This window comes from Barbus barbus, assembly GCF_936440315.1.
Source record: "Barbus barbus genome assembly, chromosome: 46".
NCBI lineage: Eukaryota > Metazoa > Chordata > Actinopteri > Cypriniformes > Cyprinidae > Barbus > Barbus barbus.
In genome coordinates, this window is record NC_136724.1 from 8,683,063 (window position 1) to 8,695,894 (window position 12,832).

Here is a 12,832-nt window from a genome sequence, read left to right on the forward strand (position 1 = left end):
AAATTTAAATTGATAGGTGGCTTGACCCATTACAAATACCTAAATTTGTTTTCCAGGGATTCATTTTATACATGCAAAAAGCAGCATAAACAACCTGAACGTGAGGATTCACGCACCTTCAGCGCTTCTGCGAACGGAGAAAAACATAAGCTATTATATATAAAAGAAACAGGCACATATGCAAAATATATTTTTCTAAATAATGTGTTTCCAAACTAATTTTTCCGACATTTGAAGTATTGATATGGAATTTATGCGCTTAGTTAAACGGAAAAAGATTTTGTCGACACATGAGAAATTTAATCGATAATTGGCATTTCCATCAGCTATATTGTAAATATTTTAAAGTGCTAAATATTTTTTCGTAAAAAAATCCTTGGATGGAAACCTGGTGACTGTGCTGTCCTGGTTGGGAAATGTGTCATTTCAAGCCCAGTCTAAAATATATATTTTTTCTATTTAATCTGCTGATGTTTTTTGCAGAGATGGTACATGTATGTATGGCCTATGTTTGGATTGATGCTAAGCGTTTAAGACAGTGTATTTGTATTCATTTTAGAATGACTCTTTATTGGTGAGCCACATCATTGTTCCTGGTTAGGATGAGTCTGGTGTTTGAGAGCTGTGGCGTGTTTTCATTACAAGAGGTTAGATTTTTCATTTGCTATCAGTCAACATCAGCTACGGACAGTGTTTGGAAATTGATGTACTACAGATAAGACTTTCGCACACATCAACCTTCACAAGTCGAAATCCTACAATCTTACATTGCTTTGTTTGCTTTCTTTTGTACTTTTTTGTATTTACATTTGTGGCTATATGTAGCTGTATTAACCTGAATTTAATGTTTTCTATTTAATAAATCCATTGATTTGAAATCCCTTTGACTACTGTACATTTTTGACAATATAGACCAGGGGTGCCCAACCCTGCTCCTGGAGATCTACCTTCCTGCAGAGTTCAGCTCCAACCCTGATCAAACACAACTGAACCAACTAATTAGGATCTGAAGGAACACTTGATAATTAAAGACAGGCGTGTTTGATCAGGGTTGGAACTGAACTCTGCAGGAAGGTAGATTTCCAGGAACATGGTTGGGCACCCCTGATGTAGACATTAGCTAGCCTATGTGGTGACTGCATCCATTTCAGATGTATAATAACTGTTTTTACCAAAGACATAAGCTATAGTAACTGAAAAGTATTTAAAGTGAAACAGATATATTGTTGCAGATTAATCGTGCGGGCCCTGTGTGGACCTAGTGATGGCTTCCTGGGGGCTAAGTGAGGTCTGACCGTGCAGGGCCACTGCTAAGGGGCCAATGTTTTGCCAATGAGCAAATTCTCAGGGGCCCTGCACTGGCAGCCCGCTGAGGGCCCGTAAAGGAACAATGCAGGCTTGTTTGCAGGGTAAATTCTTTACAAAGTAAGTGTCATCAAGATGTGTAAAAGTAAAAAAGTGAGAATTCTGTACACCAGAAATGTTAACTGGCCACCCGTCCATAGACCATCCACTCAAAGAAATCAAGAAAGTGGATAAAAGTGATCCGAGTGTAAACAGGGCCTTGGAGAACTTTGTCATTCAGAAACAAAAGCCCAAAAAAATCATATTTCCCTTCCCCAATAAAGCCTTTCCAGTGGACCAGGTATTCATTAATTCTTAATAATGAAAATATGTGAATTAATAATATTTTTCAATTGCATATCACAAACGTTAAATATTTCCCTTTCTTTTCCTGTTGAGTTAGCAAGCCAAAAGCTTAGTCTACTAGCATATCACTGCATTGGTTGAGAAGAGCTATTTCACTTAACTATAACAATATAGCCTGCAGTAGGAGTTTGGAATGGGGTCATAAGCAACCATCTTGGGTGCTATTTTTCACTGGGACAAGAGCAAAACTTTACTAATGTTTCATCAACCATGTGTCATATTTTCTGTCTCTTGTTTAGAATCAGAACAAGCAATAACCAATTTGTGAATTAATCATTCTTTTGCCCTTTCCATTAATTGTTCAAAGGAGTTCAGTTCGAACTATTCAAACAGTTTGCTCACACACTGAAATGACTGAAGCAGTTTCTCTGGTTGCTTAAAATTAATGTGCTAGTATAGAACACCTTAGTAAGTTTCTTTAGAGATAGTTTGTAACTAATAGTTACATTGAGTACATTAGCTATGCTAATTAGGGGTGGGAGAAAAAAAAATCGATTATCCGATGCATCGCGATTCTCTCTTCAACGATTCTGAATTGATTCTATGCTTGAATTTTTCCCTGCATGTGGCACTTGTGCGCGCTAGAGACGCGGTGGGCTTCATTGCACAGGATTTGCGCTGAGACACGTGCGCATTGTTTGACAGTGTGTGCTTCCACCTGCTCTGTTTTCTTTAGATATGCTTTAAATATGCTTTCATTTATGCCGTTTGGAATGCAGTACTATTAGATGCACGAAACTCGCGCACTAACAGACTTTCACGAGCGCTTTGTGTTTGTTTGTCCTCTGAAGCTCGATTGCGGCTGCGGTTAATGCACTTGCATTTTCGAATACTTTTATACGAAATTCATGTACACACAGTAAGTTATGTTTTCAGAGCGGACAAAACATCTGATATATCGAAATAGATCTGTGCATTGGTGTGAATGCAGCCTGTTAAAGCTGCCACTGTCTATGATCTCATCAGTAATAATCAAACGGCAATAATGCTGAGGAAAAAATAAAAACCCATAACTATTGTCTGTAAACTTTCGGATACTTAAATAACTTATTTTAAATACGTTTTTTTAAGTAGCTGCTTATATGATAAAAAAGTCAATTTTGCGCAAAATAAATTTAATATAAAATGTATATGAAAATGTAGTAATATTGAAAACTGAGAATGTGAAGCATCGTGATATTAAGTTGATAATGATAATCGTAATTGAATTGAATCGTGAAACCAGTGAAGATTCACACCCCTATTTTTAAGATGGCAGTACTGACATACAGAGATTCCAACTAAACAAAAAGCATAGAAACTCCAATTTTGGTTAAAATGTAAAGTTGTAAAGATGTATTTGCACAGCAGAAGAATTAATTGGGGAAAAAAATGTAGATCAAAAATCGTTTTGGAATCGGATCGTGAATTGCCTGAAGATTCCCACCACTAAAGCTAATGACATATTTTAAAATGTTGATAAAAGTTGATAAAAAGTTTGAGGCTTTATTTTATCAGTGTAGAATTCATTTAAACTGCATAAAAAATAGAACTTGATTTGAATTAGAGTTTGCAATCCATTTTTGAAGGGCTATTTTTCTTATGAAACCGTGCACGACTTTTGAGGTTTTAACCAGGAAACAAAAGTCTACAGAAGGTCAAGTTCACCCTCAAGAGCATTTCACTATATCCCACTTTTAACCCTTCTTAAAATTAGTAATGCTCGCATTAGATTACTATGTTCAGTTTTTAAAAGGTTGTATTACCAACAACATTAACCTAACAATTTGTGGTTCCTATTCTTTATTTGTTAGCATTTATCAGTAGCCCCGAGGTGATGTCACTTGTTAAAGGAAAGTCGTTTTAAAACCAGATATATTAGTTAATAGATCTTGAGCTATGATATATGGCATATTTCCACTGTTCAAACAATGTTTCACGCAATTATTCTATGATATAGCATAAAAGACCTACTGTATGACTGCTAAAAAAATGAATACTCCTTTGTCCAGTATTAGGTAACATTCTTTGAAGAACAAACACAATTGACTTACAAGATCTACAATTATGAAAAAAATTGGAGCTCTCATGAAACCAGTTTTTGCAAATGGCACATGTTTTTCAATGGCCTGCAGCTGCTTTGTTTTCAGTAAGCTGAGATGAAAATTCAAATGACGCACACTTCGCAAGTTCCCTGGCTCCGATGGAACCACATAAGACCTTCATGTGGTCCTGTTTAATCATGCTGCTCATGCTTATATGCCTGCACTGAGAAGAGCACAAGCAGTGTCAGGCCTCCTGCTTATATAATGTGTGATATCTGTAGGTGGTAGTGAAACTGGAGAATACTTGGTTTACCCTCCTTAAACTTTACCTAGAATGTGTTTTTAAAATCTCACCTCGTAATTGCTTTTTTTTTTTCTTTAGGGAGGATGGTGCAATTCAAATTGTTCTCCGATAGATGGCTTACTCCTTAAACAGAATGTGCTGGGTATCAGTACAATTTAATTACAGCACTTTTGAGTCACAATAGCGCCACCTGGTGGTGTATACAGTATTTAGGTTGGGCTTGAGTCCATGCTGAACGTTAGAAAAACGGAAAACCAGTGTAAAACAAAAGAACACAACCAACAGTACAGGTGTGGGGGCTAATAAGGCTTTAGTTTTTATGCTCAAAACATATTTCTTTGCCTCCAACTGTCTTGTTCTTTTTCTCTCTGTATCAGGTCAATTACACAAGAGAGGGAAGTGGCGCAGAGGGCAGCCCAAAAGCTATGAAACGAGAGTATATTTCAAAAGTGGAGCAGCACCTGTGTCTCAGAGCACCCCATTAATTACAGAACTCCCCAGAGTATGTGTGTGGGCATGTGTGGTTGTTTATGTGTGTGATTTGTATGTTTGTTTAATTTTGTATGTGCCTGTGGCTTAAAGGAATGGTTCAGCCAAAAAAGAAAATTCTGTCTTTTACTCATTCTCATGTCATTCTAAACTTTTTTTCTTTTTTTCCTTTTTGTGGAGTACAGAAGAAGATCTTTTCATGAATGTCTATGTTTTTCATAGGCCATATGATTTCTGTTCAGTCTTACCTACAGTATATTCTATATATATACAGTATATTCTCATGAAAACTCATGAAGCCAAATCGTAGTTTTGAGTGATGAACAGGTTAACTGAGAAGGCAGGTTAAATGGCCGTTCACCCTATACCCTGAATTTATCTGTCATTGCTTTCTCTTTTTTTCTTCATTCTCAGGATGGAATGATATTATGTTCCCAAACACCACTTCATAAGCTCTGAACTGGTATTCCTGGGTGCCAAGCCATCTCAGGAGCTGTCATTCCAAACTGCAGTGCTGTTCTTATCATCCCTCATCTACTCATCCCCTCCATTTATAGAATCTTTATCTCATATTCCCATTTCATCTCAGTCATGCTGCCTCCTGTGTGTGTGTTACCTGCACTGTGATGTGTAATGGACGATGGGTGTCATTTGTCACTGTTCTCCTCTTAGTGACACACACGCCGTGTACACACACACATACACACAAAAAGGCAGATGTGAAGATGACTGTGAGATTCCTCTGATGTCCAGAACACTGGAGACCACAAACAACAATGGACTGTGGGGAAGACACTCCGGACTACTGTATGATAGCTCGCATAGGAAGGATGAGAACTCATTCTTCTTTACAAACGCTTCAGACTTTACTTTTGAAGGGTCTTTTTTTCATGCTGTGAAAGTCTGATGTTCTCTCTGAATGTTTTAATTTTTTTTTAACATTCTGCAATGCTGTGATCTAGTTTATATTAATGGGACTTTTGAAAAGCTTTTGTTTAGTGAAATGCAACATAACATAACATAACCTTTTGTGTTGGCCTTGATTAAAGTTGGCCTAAAATCTTGATTGTTTTTTATTGACATAATTAATTTAGACAGATTCATTGTCAAACAGGTCTCCTAAATTTTCTCTGAGAAAAAGACCACAGGAAAAAAAGACCATATCCTGAAAAATGCATCTCCTGTAGAGTTTCAAAAGAGATTTTAACGTTAGACTGTGCTTATATTTGCCAAAACAATGCAATCTGAAGTCAGAAATTTTATTAAGAATTTTAAATCTCCTGAGCCATGATAGAGATCTCTGAGTAATAAAATTGATTGTGATCATGACTTGGACACTAAATGACATTTGAACATTGATGAACCAAAATATATTTATTTATATGGTTGTTTTGAATTACCAAAGTATCTTCATGAATCTGTTACCTGTGTACACTGGTGTGTATCAGAGGAATTTGTTCTTGAGAGGTCATAACCTGTCCTCTGACACCACCCTTTCCTCTGTCCAAAAGACAGACTGATGTTTAGAGATTTTCTACCACTCCTTAGACTGAGATTTCTTTATTTATTTCTTTATTTATTTTTTAATGACAAGCAATGCCCCTTCAAACACTATAGTTTAGGATCCAATACAAAAATCCTAGGTTTGCTTTAAACAAGAGTTATGTCTTTGATGTTGACCATGCAGGCAACAGTTTGATGAAATATTGATAGCAATTCTCCAATTGGCAGCTGCTCCAGAGGGATGTTAGTTCGCCTTTCAGTGAGAGGAGTTGCTGTAGTGGACTTGCACATTACAGTGTGAGATATGTGATTCATCAAGCATCACACTATCAGAGCATGTGTCTGTTATTGGACCTAATCACTCAGCTGATCAACACAATGTAGTACTGGCTATCGTGATCAAACAGAGGACACCCCCACCCACAAATCAACCCACACATAGTAAACTTTTGAGAAAAAAAAACAAAACAAACTGGACAAACAAGAATGAAAAGGACATATCAAAAGATTCTTTAATGTCTGTAAAATGTGACAAACATATCGAGCTACACCGAGTGCTGTGTATCTTAGATTATAGAAGTAGGCATGCACAATATAGCAGTGCCATGTCAGCGAATATTAAATATTTAATTTATCATGTTAATTGCCCATTGCCTCTGCCGTCATCTAACACTCGCTTAAAGTTAATATTTTAAAACACTAATAAGTTAATAACACTGCTAAAGGCAATCTCAAATGTTTAAAATCAAATCTCAAAAGTTTTCATATTTTGATGCCTAAATTTATAGCATTTAAAAATCAGGCATTTATTGCCATAACATGTAAGAACATGTAAATTAATTATTGGCTTACCGTTATCAGTCAGAATTATCATATTGTTAGATTCTTTTATAAAAGAAAAAAGTTGGTGTGAAGTTGTTTTGAAAGGTAGTTTTTTAGTAGTTTATTGTGAGAACTTTCCATACTGTCCAATCCCACATTCAATTAATAATTACAAAGTTAATAAATATTAGAAATTAATAATAATCTTCATGTTCCAAATTATATATTATTTTCTAAAGTGAAAGAAGACGCTAGTGAGAATGAAATTAGCACTCTCTGACCCAATATTCAAATACTTCCTATCAGTACAAGCGTGAAATAAGATTTCCAGTGGTGGCTCATAAAGTTTGATTTGAGTTGGTGGTAGAAGTGACCCACATTCTTGTGGTGACAAAGAAAAAGTCCAGGCATGAAATACACTTATATAAAATCTGAATATTGATAACTGCCTTGAGTGTTTTATTTAGTTTTGTTTATTTTTTTTTTAGTATAGCCAAAATACTTATATCAGTACAGTAGTACAGAAGAAAAAATGACAAAAAGGGATTAAATTGTGCACGCTTGCATGCACTGTGCTCATACATAGAGATATTAATATCCTCTGTGGGCTATTGCATCAATGTAATGAGAAAGAAAGTGAGAAAGCGATGACAAAAGAAAAACTTAGTGAATCTGATACTAAAATGCATGAATAAAAGAAGAAGCTGAGTGGAACCAGGGGCACATAAAGGTCTCACACTTAAGCAAAATTAGCACGCTTTTCCACTGCCGTCCATTAGATGATCAAATTCATGCCACACAGGGCTCAGCAACCCCTCCTTTTTCATTTCTCCACTCTAATCCCTGTCGATAAGACACAACTCGCATACCACTTTCATTATGCTGCCATTTCAGAACTGGCATGGAATCCCCCTCGGGATACTATCAGTCAGAAAATTTCTTAACTAGCTGAAGTGGATACAGTTTTGCTTTTATTATTTTTGACAGCCTCAAAATAATCTCACAAATATCCCTTTCTGATTTTAGGGCAGGGTGAGGGGCAGAGTGCGCACTCGTTATCAGCCCAATACACTATTAGATTATATTCACCTGCAGCAGTGAGACAGAGATATCCCAATATTGTGAGAAGTGAAGAAAAGGAGATCTCCACCAACTGCACTAAAAGAATGCATCTTCTCCACTTGTGCTGGCTGTTTTAAGAGCAAAGCCTTCTCCTCTTTAGCCTTTGAGCATACGGTGGATTAGTTCTCAATAATCTCTCCATTGTGGAGTGTTTACTGGGCTCAAGATTGAACACTTCAAGATGAGAAATCTCAGTGTGTAAACCAACTGGTAATCCCCACTGAGTCTTTTACAAAAAACAAACAAACAAACAAAAAAACCCAAAGCAAATAAGCAACAGTATGAGTTAAATGGCTGACTACCAATTCATGAATGACAGGACTGGTGAAAGCTGAAAAACCTGTCAAGTGATGTGACGTGTAATAAATCTTCATAAGCACAAGAAAGAATTATGAATTGAGATTTCTGTAATATTTGTATAGTACATAAACTTAGCCACTTTGGTCTTTGTCCTATGTTTTTAAATGAAGCCAGTCAGACTTCTTATTACAAGTTGTTTTAAGAATGTAGGTTTGACTAAATAGTTTAGTATAATCATTTACTTTTTTTTTTTTTTTTTAGTTTTGAAAAACTTTTGTCCAGTCATGTTGTGAGTGCAGAAACATTCCAAAAAATTAAAATACCGTACATTATATCATAGAGAAGACTTCTGCAGAGTGTTATGACGTTTTTTGGGACTTTTTTTCTAAGCCAATATGAATACAAAAGGTTTATAAGAACTTGGTATATATATATATATATATATATATATATATATATATATATAAGGTTAAGGTTAGATTTTTAAAATATGTTTTCCTTTATCATGGACAATTATGCCATCGACACTTGATTGTTCAAGAAGCTGCTTTGTTCGCCAGATTCATACATAAAAGCGTGTGCAATCTTCAAAAGTGAATCACCATGTGTTTATCCCATACACTGCATAGTAAAAAAGACTATTATTGCATGTACATACAGGTCTCAGGGTGTGCACAGTGTCAATGTGAGTCAGTAGTCAGGAATTCTTGTTTAATTGGGGGAGATCAGGGGCTCAAAGCGGGCCAAGGTGGGACCTGTACCCCTTTCTTTCTCCTCAAGAACCGCTTTGGCACCACTGCTGTTTTTGATGTGTGCTTTGGCTCTTCGAGGCCGACTTTGGAATATGTTCTTGGGAGACCAACGGTTACTCGCTTCCAGGCAAAATCTCAATCCCCAGGATCCGACTCCTCTTTGATGGAATACTTTCGGGAGCAGCTAACCACCCCCAATCCCTGCTCTGACTTACCCCTCCTATCGTTTCTCCTCTCCTCTGTGGACCCTCTCTTTCTCATCCATCTCTTTCAGAGAGTACTGACTGACTGCGTACATGTCTATATCAGTTTCTCCATCCACTTCAGCAGAATGGATGATTGCGAGTTAACAAAATAGAAAGGTGTATCACGTGTTATCCATGTCCGGAACTTTCAAACTGATTTCAGCGATCTGCTTTTAAATATGTGAACCAGTATTTAGTTAAATAAAAAGTACTTGGAACAGAAAACATTATTCATAATATGTCAGTTCCAATGAATTCCGAATGCACCAAATCCCTTTATGTACAATGAACACACATGAATGTGGCTATTGCAGTTGATATATATAAATGTTATATGTTATGTGTAATGGATGATCTTGGTCAGAGGGTTTTGCTTGGCTTGTTTTTTCTAGATTTACCCCCCTTTTTGGTAACTATAAATCTGCAGCTGGGTACATTGGTTAACTGGTTGTTTTGGGCTATATTGGTTTTCTTTGAATTTCTGCATGGATCTAGTTTATATTACAGAACTTTGCATTTCCCCCATCTCTTCTTATATTAGCAAATGTTCATATATATATATATATATATATATATATCAGCATGATATATCTATGCATATATCCTTGCAAGCCCTTTTTATTTTACTCTAACAGGCTTAAATTGCTGTGAATACATAACCACGTTTTATGGTAAATTAATTTTGATCACCAACATAACACACAACCATTGTCTTATTGGATTTTTCTTTCAGACAGACACATCAGTAGCGTGTATGGCATAAAATGAACTCTACTTGACTTTACTTGTCGGCCACACACGCAGTCAGATCCTGTTTAAGAGATTAGAGAGTGATCTTCAACTGTGAAAAAATCTGTTACTGCCCCACTGATTGATTGTGAGCCCATAAGGTCTTTTTTAACATCCTAATTTCCCTGTATATTGATTATGTATATTGATTAGGAATAACCCTACAGTTCTCCTTTCGATGTTTACGTTAAGGCCCCACTTTGAGGTGTAAAGACAGAGTTCTTTACCGTATAAGCTTGCCATTTTATTTCTCATCCCAAGATAGATGGCTGTGCTGCTGAAATAATGCAATGAGAATTAGATTTGAGTTAGATAGAGTGATATTTACTTAAACACAGACACATTACATATTACATTTTGATTAGTCAGACAACAAATATGGATGAAAAAATACACTTATAAAAGCTGAGTTGTCAGATGTAATTATGACAACTTATGTTTCTTTATACCCACCTTTTTATGCTACTATATTATATCTCAATTTTACCCTCTTATTAATAAAAACGTTTTTATAATCATTCATAATCAGGTCACTGCTTTAGAAAAAAAAGAGTACATAACAGGATTTATTTTGCCTGATAAATTACATCCCAGCAGCTTATTAATTGCTTTGTGTTTTATATTAAATGTTTTAGTTGTATAGTTATTTTGTCATTAAGTTTTTTTTTCATTATTAAAGTTTCTTTATTACTATTATTTGTTTTTTTATCAATGGATACTTCTTAAATTTGTATTTATTTATTTATGTTTTTGAATTTGTGCTTGGTAGTTTCAGAACCCTCTTAAACAAGCTTTCTACTCATTTTATTTAGTACACTGTACAATTTAGTACAACTGAGGAAACCCATTGCCTTAAAATTAAGTAAATAATCATTTAAAAAAATAAGTTAAGTGAATTGTCAAGTTCACTTTACTTATTTTTTTAATTAATTTTTTTATTATTATTTACTTAAAATATTTTAAGGCAACGGGTTTCCTAATTTTTTTTTTTTTTTTAAGTTAAGTCAACTTATCACTTTTTGGAGTGTATGTTTTAGTGTTTTCTTCTCACAAAATTCTTGTTAATGCATTGACAAACTTTAGAGAATGAATTTGCTCATCACCCAAAGCGATGCACCCAAAGACCATTATATGGCATGTTTGCTTGGCAAAACCTAATTAAGCATACATTAAGCAACTACATTACATTTTACCAAGCAAACAAACAAACAAACAAAAAAAACATCAACAACGTTTTTAGTTTCTAGTGTAATTTTCTCAGACTTAACAGTTAGGCATTTAAATTACACCTCTTAAGAATCAACTCCTTTTGAATTTTTGCTTGGTATCACTTTTCATTACACTGTCAGTGTTACACAGGAAAATAAATACAAAAAAAATTAAAAATAAAATAAACACTAATACGTTACAAGTTACTTACGTATTAAAAATAAATACGCACACTGTAGCTTATTGTAAAGTGACCATTTCGTTTTTCCTCATCAAACATGACTGCACCATCTCAAGAAGGAGCGCTGGGATAAGGCAAGGAGAGAGGGAGGGAAAAGGGGGCAGAAGGAAAAAGAGGGGAGGTAGTGTGCCTGCTCTCCGAAAGGGAGGAGTCAGGCACAGGGAAAGGGCAGCTGGAGCTGCACACTTCAAATCTTCTTTACCCGAGAAACTCTGCATTACAGTCTTTGTTATAAACATTTAGGAGTTTCACGAGTCGCTTTACTTTTGTGTTTAGGCTTTAGGTATGTAGGAAAGACTGGCCGCTAGTTCAGTGCTGGGCTGCCCCTGCCAAGCGCACGTAGGAAAAAAAGAAAGAAAAAAAGAAGACGAGTGAAAAAAGAAAAGTCCGCAGAGCAGTTTTGGAGTTTAAAGTGAAGAAGCTAAGAGTGTCTGTTTGCAACTGCACGCGAGCGAGAAGAAAGTCTGTGAGGAGAGGACAGAAAAGTTTCGCAACTGAACGAGTAAGTGCAAGAAATGTGCAGTTTTTCCGAGCCTCTTAGGTTCCATGAAAGTTTTGCAAAAAGAAAAAGAGGGGAAGAGTCGTGTAAAACGTGAAATGCGATACTCTTGCCAGTCTGGTGCACAAATATTACATCAAACCAACAGGAGTTTATTGTTAGCGTTGGGCTGAGTGTTCTGCTTCACAGAAAGTTCGGCAGAGTCGTTTTGCAAACTTTGGGCTCTCATTGTCTAACTCGCGTCCCCTATTGGTCTGTTAAAATGTTTTGAAAGTGTCCAATGTTTTATGCTTGTTACACTGATAATTATCTGTAAATAATAAGAACCATCACAATTCAGCTGGTTTCAGTGCAGTCAAGTCAAGTCACCTTTATTTATATAGAGCTTTTAACAATACAGATTGTGTCAAAGCACTTAACAGTATCAAATTGGAGGATAGAGTGTCAGTAATGTATAAAAATAAGATTAAACACTCAATTTTCAGTTACGGTATTTCATTGCAGTCTCACCTTGCGACAGTTTAAATATTTCCAAATGCTTATGTTTTTCTTGGAAATAGTCCAGCAGTAAAATTGGGGGTCCCTCATCATATTGCAGTGTTTTCCCTCACCATAATACCATAATTTAAAAATATTTAAGAAATGTATGAAATCGCATAGACAGGATGTTTGTACTATTATTATTATTATGGAGGTGGGGGGAGTACAAAAAAACAAAAAACGATGTTAGATAAAAACTAAATTGGCATCTTTAATGTAGGCTAATAGACGCAGCAAACATTTTAAAACAATTATGCGCGATGGTAATATGAAACATATTTTA

General features: G+C 35.7%; 1 protein-coding gene across 1 annotated transcript in view; it reads left to right on the top strand.

Moving 5' to 3' along the window:
* Window positions 1-11,652: 11,652 nt before the first annotated feature.
* The window catches only part of LOC306865148 (transcriptional activator GLI3-like), a 170,807-nt gene continuing 169,627 nt past the window's right edge, over window positions 11,653-12,832 (top strand). The window contains exon 1 of the mRNA XM_079409558.1: window positions 11,653-12,012. The gene's annotated coding sequence lies outside the window, so the exon portion shown is untranslated. The remainder of the gene's footprint in view (window positions 12,013-12,832) is intronic.